General features: G+C 41.8%; 1 long non-coding RNA gene across 1 annotated transcript in view; it reads left to right on the forward strand.

Moving 5' to 3' along the window:
- LOC102251711 overlaps positions 1–2,804 on the forward strand; it is a 4,064-nt gene extending 1,260 nt beyond the window's left edge. Inside the window, exons 2-3 of the long non-coding RNA XR_314720.2 lie at positions 1,595–1,775; positions 2,558–2,804. This is a non-coding gene — a long non-coding RNA (uncharacterized LOC102251711). The remainder of the gene's footprint in view (positions 1–1,594; positions 1,776–2,557) is intronic.
- The last annotated feature ends 6,537 nt before the right edge of the window (positions 2,805–9,341 follow it).

Genomic DNA, 9,341 nt, shown 5'->3' on the forward strand with positions numbered 1-9,341 from the left:
GCTCCCTGGGCGGGGGGAGGGGGACTCAGCCCACCCGGTCGGTGCAACGCGCTATTAAACGCCATCCACAGGCACTTGCCATTTTGTTTCAAAAAAGAAAGGCTCCGCCCTGACCGGTTTGGCTCAGTGGATAGAGCGTCGGCCTGCAGACTGAAGGGTCCCAGGTTCGATTCCGGTCAAGGGCATGTACCTTGGTTTCGGGCACATCCCCAGTGGGGAGTGCGCAGGAGGCGGCTGATCGATGTTTCTCTCTCATGGATGTTTCTAACTCTCTCTCCCTCTCCCTTCCTCTCTGTAAAAAATCAATAAAAATATAAAGAAAGGCTCACCTATCGCACCGCAATGGCGCCTGCGCAGACTGTACCTCCTGAGCCTCCGTCTGCTGTCTTGCCAAATGGGACAGTGAGACTCGGTTAATGAGGAGACCTCATTACAGTCTTTAACCATAAGGTGTTTTTTTTTTAAAAAAAAAAAAAAAAGAAGAAAAAGGGTGTCCTCCCGATGGGCAGTCAACCGCCCCCCCCTCCAAAATCAAGTTTTAAAAATTATAAACAAAGAAGACAGCTGCATCGAGACGCGGAATGGGGCCTGCACGCGCTTGCTCCTTCCGGAAGCACTGCCTTGGGTTAGGGTTCTTCTCATTGTCCAGGAGACTTACAAATCTTTTTATCTTTTGGGGTGCTCCCTCATCCCTACCGTATTTCTTAGTTTCCTTTGCTATTTTCTCACTATTGTCCTTTATCCTTTAGATTTAATCTGGGGCAGCCTTGCCTTGCTTGTCCCTCAACTTGCCTCTGTTCATTTTAATTTCCATTACTACACTTTGACCTAAATTTTTTTAAATTGATTTCAGAGAGGAAGGGAGAGAGATAGGGAGATAGAAACATCAATGATGACAGAGATCATTGATCGGCTGCCTATGCCCTTGGCCTCAGTCGAACCTGGGACCCTTTAGTCTGCAGGCCCATGCTCTATCCACGGAGCCAAACCAGCTAGGCCAACCTAAATTATTTCAACACTGTCAGTTTGCAAATAACCTATATAATAAAACCCTAATACATATACAAATCGACCTAATGGCGGAACTACCACTCACTATGACGTGCACTGACCACCAGGGGCCAGGGGCTCAACGCAGGAGCTGCCTCCTAGTGGTCAATGCGCTCCCACAGGGGAAGCGCTGCTCAGCCAGAAGCCGTGCTCACAGCTGACAAGTGCAGTGGCAGTGGTGGGAGCTTCTCCCGCCTCTGGGGCAGGGCTAAAGACCCCTTAGGGGATGCCCACCTGCCGGCTTAGGCCCGCTACCTGTCCTGGACTGGGAGAGGCCACAGGCTGCAGGCTGGGCTGAGGGAGCCTCCCCAGTACACAAATGTCCTGCACAGGGCCTCTAGTTTTTAGAATGAATTAGTAACTGGATCACTACAGCCAGTTCTGCTAGATTCCCTATTTCTTCTAGTCTTTCCCTATAACCTATTTACATCCATAACCTCAAGGGAGAGAATCTTCCTAAAAAACCCCTAAAATGCTTCTTTCATTCTGTCACTTTTCACTCAGAAATCTTAAAAGCTTCCTTTTTTTTTTTTTTTGCTTCCAGAACACTGTCCATACCCTTGAGCAAGGGGTTCAGTCTGAGCTCTGGCCTCCAACGTCGGCTGCCATCCTCACCGTCTTCGCACACTGCTGCCAGCAGGGTGGCTCAGCTGTGCTCCCCACACACAGTCCTCCACACAGCAAGCATGTCAAACTCAAAGGCTAACACAGGCCAAATAAACAAGGTATGTGTATGTGGCCGCAAAAAACAAAAGCTTCAATTTTCATAGAAATGTAGGTTTATTTTATAGAGACATGCTGAATACAAAGGGCTGAAATAAATGAGTCATCGTTAACATAAAATAATAGAACATTTTAATAAAAATTATTTTTTCTTGAACATTAACTTACCAGACACTGAAAAACTGCACAAATTAATAAGCATAACGCAAGTAAGCCTATTTTTCTTGTTCTCCGAAAGCGAAATATTTCCTTTTGCACACACCAAACAAGTCAGTCCAAGACTAATGACATGGCCATCGGCTGCTAAAATATTCGCTGCTAGTATTAGTGGAGAGAAATGGTGCGCCTGCGCGTAAGGTACGTAAGGGAAATGAATGCAACACGATTATAGTAATCAGTCATTAGCGAACGTTGTAGTTCGTTATTAATAATTATGTATAACAGGATATTATAAAATTTAAGTTACAAAATTTTTATTAAAACATTTCTTACATACCCGTTATATTTCCTGGGCCGCAAAAATATTGGTTGTGGGCCGCATGCAGCCCGCAGGCCGCGAGTTTGACAGGCTTGCTCTACGGGGCCTGCTCAAGGCTCCCCACACACAATCCTCTGGGCCTGCTCACCACGCCCGTCCCTTCCTGGCTCTAATCCTCAACAAGCAGGCCACATCAATCTAATTTTGATACTGTTAGGGGCAGAAATAGAATATTGGGGACTAGCTATGGTTAAGGGTAATATTAACCATGCTCTGTTAACCATGATTGCCTTGTGTTGGTTAAAGAAAGGACATTCTAACCTGGCTGGGAGTTGAACGCCCCCAGGACCTGGAAGCCAACCTTTGAATGCGGTCCATTCTCATTCAAGAACTGCCTATTAACATGGAAAGATGAACAACCTTGTTGCCCAAACAATGCAGTTCCACCCCAACCTGCATAGCCCCATGCCTGTAACCCATACTTCCCCATGTAATCTCCCTCCCACCCTATATAAGCAGCTGGTTTGTGGTGGGGAACAGAGCAGATTTCTGTGGTTGACCTGCTGCCGGCAGGATTGGAATAAACGCTCATATATATATTCAACCCTGCTTAATTGGCTCAAGTAGTGACAGGCAGCCGGACCCATTGGTTGTCCGGTTACAATACTTGGTTATTTTCTATCTTAAGACTTCCTTTGACTTTGCTCTGTGTGGAACTCTGACCTGAGGTCAGGGCCTTGAGTAACTCTGTGAGGACAGGAGCTCCTCTGCAAACCTGTGTTCTCCATCACGCCATGCACATAGCTCTGATCTAGTGGTGGGAATTAATTACTTGTTGAATTATTAGACTAATTTCTTCCATAGTTATTGGCCTGTTGAGATTTTTAGATTCTTCCTGATTAAGTTTTGAATGTTGTATTTTTCTAGGAATATGTCCATTTCCTCCAGGTTGTTTAGTTTGTTGGAGTAGAGTTGTCCATAGTATTTTTTAACAATCATTTGTATTTCTGTGGGGTCTGTTGTTATTTCGCCTCTATCGTTTCTGATTTTGTTTATTTGGGTCCTCTCTCTTTGCTTCTTGGTGAGCCTGGCTAGAGGTTTGTCAATCTTGTTTATCCTTTCAAAGAACCAGCTCTTGGTTTCATTGATTTTCTGTATTGTTTTTTTGGTCTCTATGTCATTTATTTCTGCTCTAATCTTTATTATCTCCTTCCTTCTGCTCACTCTGGGCTTATCTTGTTGCTCTCTTTCTAATTCTTTGAGCTGTAGATTTAGATGATTTACTACCATTTTTTCTTGTTTGTTGAGGTAGGCCTGTAGAGCTATAAACTTCCCTCTCAGGACTGCTTTCATTGTGTCCCAAAGGTTTTGGATTGTTGTGTTTTCATTGTCATTAGTTTCCAGGATGTTTTTAATTTCTTCTTTGATCTCATTGGTAACCCAATCAATATTTAATAACATGCTATTCAGCTTCCAAGTGTTTGAGTATTTTGGGTTGTTTTTATTGTAGTTTATTTCTAACATTATGCCATCGTGGTCTGAGAAGAAGCTTTTTATGATTTCAATCTTCTTGAATTTGGGGAGACTTTGCTTGTGACCCAATATGTGGTCTATTTTTGAAGATGTCCCATGAGCACTTGAGAAGAACGTATATTTTGTTGCTTTGGGGTGAAGTGTTCTGAAGATGTCAATTAAGTCCATCTGATCTAGTGAGTCATTTAGGATTGCTGTTTCTCTGCTGATTGTTTGTCTAGAGGACTTATCCAGTGATGTCAGTGGTGTATTAAAGTCCCCTACTATGATTGTATTGTTGTCGATCTCTCCTTTGATATCTTCCAGGAGTTTTTTTATGTATTTGGGTGCTCCTGCATTGGGTGCATATATGTTTACCAGGGTTATATCTTCTTGTTGTATTGATCCCTTTAGTATTATGAAGTGGCCTTCCTTATCTCTGGTTATGGCCTTCACTTTGAGATGTATTTTGTCCGATATAAGTATTGCTACCCCAGCTTTCTTTTCCTTTCCATTTGCGTGAAAGATATTTTTCCATCCCTTCACTTTCAGTCTGTGTGAGTCCCTTCTAATGAGGTGGGTCTCTTGTAGACAGCAGATGTATGGGTCATGTTTTTTTATCCATTCAGCCACTCGATGTCTTTTGGTTGGAGCATTTAGTCCGTTTACATTTAAAGTTATTATTGAAAGGTACTTGTTTGTAGCCATTTCTTTTTTTGTGTGTGTGGCTGTTTTCTTTCTGAGCTTGTTATTTCTTCTTTTTACACCAGTCCCTTTAGCATTTCTTGCATGGCTGGCTTGGTGGTGATAAACTCCCTTAGCCTTTTTTTGTCTGTGAAGCTTCTTATTTCCCCTTCAATTTTGAATGATAGCCTTGCTGGATAGAGTATTCTTGGATTCAGTCCTTTGCTTTGCATCACTTTGTAAATTTCTGTCCATTCTTTCCTGGCCTGATGTGTTTCTGTTGAGAAATCATTTGATAATCTAATGGGAGATCCCTTGTATGTAACTTTCCGTCTCTCTCTTGCAGCCTGTAAGATTCTCTCTTTGTCCTGAACATTTGCCATGGTAATTATGATGTGTCTTGGTGTGGGTCTTTTCGGATTCACCTTGTTTGGGACTCTCTGGGCTTGTGTGACTTTTTTCTTCCCCACCTCAGGGAAGTTTTCTGATATTATTTCTTCGAATAGGTTTTCTAATCCATGTTCATCTTTCTGTTGTTCTGGCACCCCTATTATTCGTATGTTGTTTCGTTTCATGTTGTCCCAAAGCTCCCTTAGGCTCTCCTCCTGTCTTTTAATTTTTTTCTCCAATTGCAGTACAGTTTGGGTGTGTTTTGCTTCCTTGTCTTCTAATTCACTAATTCGGTCCTCCGCTTCTCCTAGTCTACTGTTGATACTTTCAATGGAGTTTTTTATGGCAGCTATATCACTCTTCATTTCTTCTTGGGCCTTACTTAAGTTGTTGATTTTTTCATCTGTTTCTTCTAGCTTCTTGCATATGGTATTGAATTTTTCATCTGATTCTTCTAGCTTCTTGCATATGGTATTGAATTTTTCATCTGATTCTTCTAGCTTCTTGCATATGGTATTGAATTTTTCATCTGATTCTTCTAGCTTCTTGCATATGGTATTGAATTTTTCATCTGATTCTTCTAGCTTCTTGCATATGGTATTGAATTTTTCATCTGATTCTTCTAGCTTCTTGCATATGGTATTGATTTTTTCCTCCGACCGGTGCATGTACTCTAGGACCCTTATTCTGAATTCTTTTTCCGTCATGTTGCATGCCTCTGTCTCACTTAGCTGCTTTTCTGGCGAGTCCTCCTTCTCTTTCCTTTGGGGGTTTCTTTGTCTACCCATGTTTGATCTCACTGACATATCTAGTTGTTGAGTCGTTCAGTGGCTGCTCCCTGGGTGGCAGTGGCTCCTCGGGCTGTGGTTGCTCCTTGGGCGGTTGTGGTAGCAGTGGCTCCTCCGTTGATAGCAGGGCCTCTGGTGGGTGCTGTTCACAGCTGTGGTGGCTCTTCTGGCAGGTGGAGGGAGGCTTCACACACAGTAACTGTTCCCCAGACAGAGCGTGTGGAGATCAGGAGGCCGCTGTTGCTTGAATCTGCTGCGTTGATTTAAAGGCACAAAATACAACACAACAAGGCACAACGTACCAGGCACTGAACACGAATGTATTTACGATATCAATAACCCCAAATAAAGGTGGCCACCCGAGCTAAGAGAGTTAGGAGATAAGGAAGAAAGAAGAGAAAAAGGTAGAAGAGAAAAAAGAAAGAAAGAAAAAAGAAAAAAAAAGGAGTGCAAAAATAAAATTGGAAAAAGGGAGGGGAAAAAAGAAGAGGAAAAAGAAAAAAAAAAGTAAGAGAGAAAAGAGAGTGAAGTATAAGAGGGGAAGAGACTATTTATATGAGGGGAAAACTCCTATAGAACCGCCACTAATACCAACAATTTACAGCAGCAGATTCCTGGAGATGAATACAAACTACAAACAACCAATAATATCAAGCGACGCAAGGGAAAACAGAAGCACAGAAATAACCGGGGGGCGGGGGGAGAAAAATAAAAAGAATAAGCAGACTAACCTCACAAACGATCCTAAAAAAACCCCCAATATACTCGTCAATCGAGCAAACAACAATAAACAATAGAGAGAGAAAAGAAGAAGAAGAAGAAAAAAATTTGGATAGTGAAGGAAGATAAGGGAAAGGTGTATAAGGATTTAGAGCAGGGGATTGGACATAGGGTATATAAGTAGGGTGAAATTTTGACAGGGGGTAAAAAGAATAGGGAAGATCTAAACCTGGAGTAGGGTAAGAGAAACAGGACAACAAAAGGGAAAAAGTGGGGAAGAGGGTTTAGCACAGAGGCAAATTGAGGTAGAGAAAAATGTTGCTAAAGGAACGATGAAAATAGAATGGAGGACATTAGTCCCAAAATAAAAAAATAAAAAAAATAAAAGAAAAGAAAATGACACTTTAAAAAATGGTAAAATGGTAGCGGTAATAATACTAGTTAAAAATAAAAATGTAGTAGTTGAAAGGGTAAAATCAGGTGATGGGAAAAAAAAAAAAGAAAAACAATGTTTTCTTAGTTAAAAGGTGAAAAAGTAATTAAAAAAAATAAAAATAAAAATGTGCAGTAATGCAGGTGCTTCAGATCTTCTACTCTTCTTTTTGGCACGCCCGGAATTCAGGAGAATGTTGAATTTCCCTCTGATACACTGTTCCTCCGTGTTGTAAGCCACAGTCCTGATTTTAAGGCAGGCCGTATTGGTTCCCCTTACTGCTGTATTTGTATGTACAGAAGAGTCAGTTCGTGGCTCTGCCTCTGGGTGGCAGTGTGTCTGGATTGACCTCCAAGGCTTTAAGTCCTCTCTGACCAGGAGTTCTCTATTGTACCTGAACCAGCTCCGCCCAGATCTGTTTCACCAGTCGCCACTCTCAGCTCTGTTTTCCAGGCTCCCCAAAAACAATCTTCCCCTACAAGCTCCGCTAGCGACCCCAATTGGGCAATCACATGCACCGGGATCAACAATCAAACTCACAGATTTAAGAGGAAGTGTGTAAACAAGAGCCTGGGAGGCTGTGGGAACTCGCAGGGTTCCACCTTCCAGAACTCCGCGGAGTCTCAGAGCTGGTTTTTTAATCGTTACCCTGCTCTGTACCTTTTCCTCTTTCAGGCAAAAATTCCACCCTAACCTAGGAAGAAGTACAGACAGGGTTCAGAGATGATGACGAGAGCTACCATTCACAAACCACCCACTCTGTAAAAGACACCGGACACATTTCATCTACAAGCCTTTCACAAACCTGCAAGTGCCACATCCCCATTTTAAGGAGGGAAACAAGGCTCAGAGTGACAGGGTCACTTGCCCAAGGTCACTAAGCAAGTGAAAGAGAACAGGCCTTGAATTCCGGTCTGGCTGGCTTCCATGTTCTCGTTTTGCCATGATCTTACGTAATAAAGGACGAGATGACCTGTATTTTTTCATTTTGCCACCCAAATATTCCACTTAACTTGCCAACCCTTCTGTGCCACTGTTGTCCAAGGCTCTCTCTCACATGTGCCCTTTGTTTCCTCAGCCCATCCCCACATTGTCACGATGGACATACAGAGGCGAAATGAGGAAACTGCTTTCTGATTCAGGGGAAAACAGACACAGCCAATGATCATGACTCTTGCATGTTAAATACTTTATTTATTTTTTATTTGTTAAGTTGAATTTATTGGGATGATACTGGTTCACAAAACCATACAGGTTTCAATTGTCCAACTAAACAAAACATCACCTACACACTGCATCTTGTGACTATCGCCCCAAGCAAAGTTCATTTCCATCCCCATTATCCCACCTTTTGCCCAGGTCAGGCTCCCCCACACTTCCTTTCTCTCTGGCTATCACCACACTGTTGTCTGTCTAGGTATTATGTATATGTTTTGTTTTGTTTTTTGGGGCTCATTCCTTCACCCTTTTTCATTCAGTCCTCCAATCCTTCTCGCTATGACAGCTGTCAGTTTATTCATGTATCCATGCCTCTCTTTCTATTTTGTCAGTTTATTTTGTTCATTAGACTCCACATATGAGTGAAATCATATGACACTTGTCTTTCCCTGACTGGCTTATTTCATTTGGCATAATAATCTCCAGGTCCACCCATCCTGTTGGAAAAGATAGGATTTTATTCTTTTTTATGACCACATAGTATTCCATGTGTAAATGTACCACAGCTTCTTTATCCAACAGTCTACTGATGGGCACTTGGGCTGTTTCCAGGTCTTGGCTATTGTAAATGATGCTGCAGTGAACATAGGGGTGCATATATTCTTTCGAATTAGTGTTTTGGGTTTCTTAGAATATATTCCCAGAAGTGGAATTGCTGGTTCAAAAGGCAGTTCCATTGAACCAGCAATTCCACTTCTGGGAATATATTGAGGAATATATTTTAATTTTTTGAGGAAACTCCATACTGTTTCCACAGTGGCTGCACCAGTCTGCATTCCCACCAGCAGTATACGAGGGTTCCCTTTACTCTACATCCTCACCATCACTTGTTGTTTGTTGATTTATTGATGATAGCTATTCTGGCAGGTGTGAGGTGATATCTCATTGTAGTGATATCTCATTCTGGCAGCTGTGATTAGTGATGTTGAGCATTTTTTCATATGTCTATTGGCCATCTGTATGCCCTCTTTGGAGACATGTCTATCCAGGTCCTTTGCCATTTTTAAAATTGAATTGTTTATCTTCTTGATGTTGAATACTATAAGTTCTTTATATATTTTAAAAATTAACCCCTTACCAAATGTATCATTGTCAAATATGTTCTTTTGTTCTCCCAGTGAGTTCCCTTTTCATTTTGTTGATGTTTGTTTGTTTTTGCTGTGCAAAGCTTTTTAGTTTGATGAAGTTCCATTTTTTCCCCTTGTTTTCCTTGCCCCAGGAGATATATCGGTAAAAATATTGCTACCAGAGATGTCTGAGATTTTACTGCCTATGTTTAGTTTGAATTTGTTATGGCTTCACGACTTACATTTAAGTCTTTTATCCATTTTGAGTTTATACTTTT

The sequence above is a fragment of the Myotis brandtii genome, unplaced genomic scaffold (assembly GCF_000412655.1).
Source record: "Myotis brandtii unplaced genomic scaffold, ASM41265v1 scaffold980, whole genome shotgun sequence".
NCBI classification, from domain to species: Eukaryota; Metazoa; Chordata; class Mammalia; order Chiroptera; family Vespertilionidae; genus Myotis; species Myotis brandtii.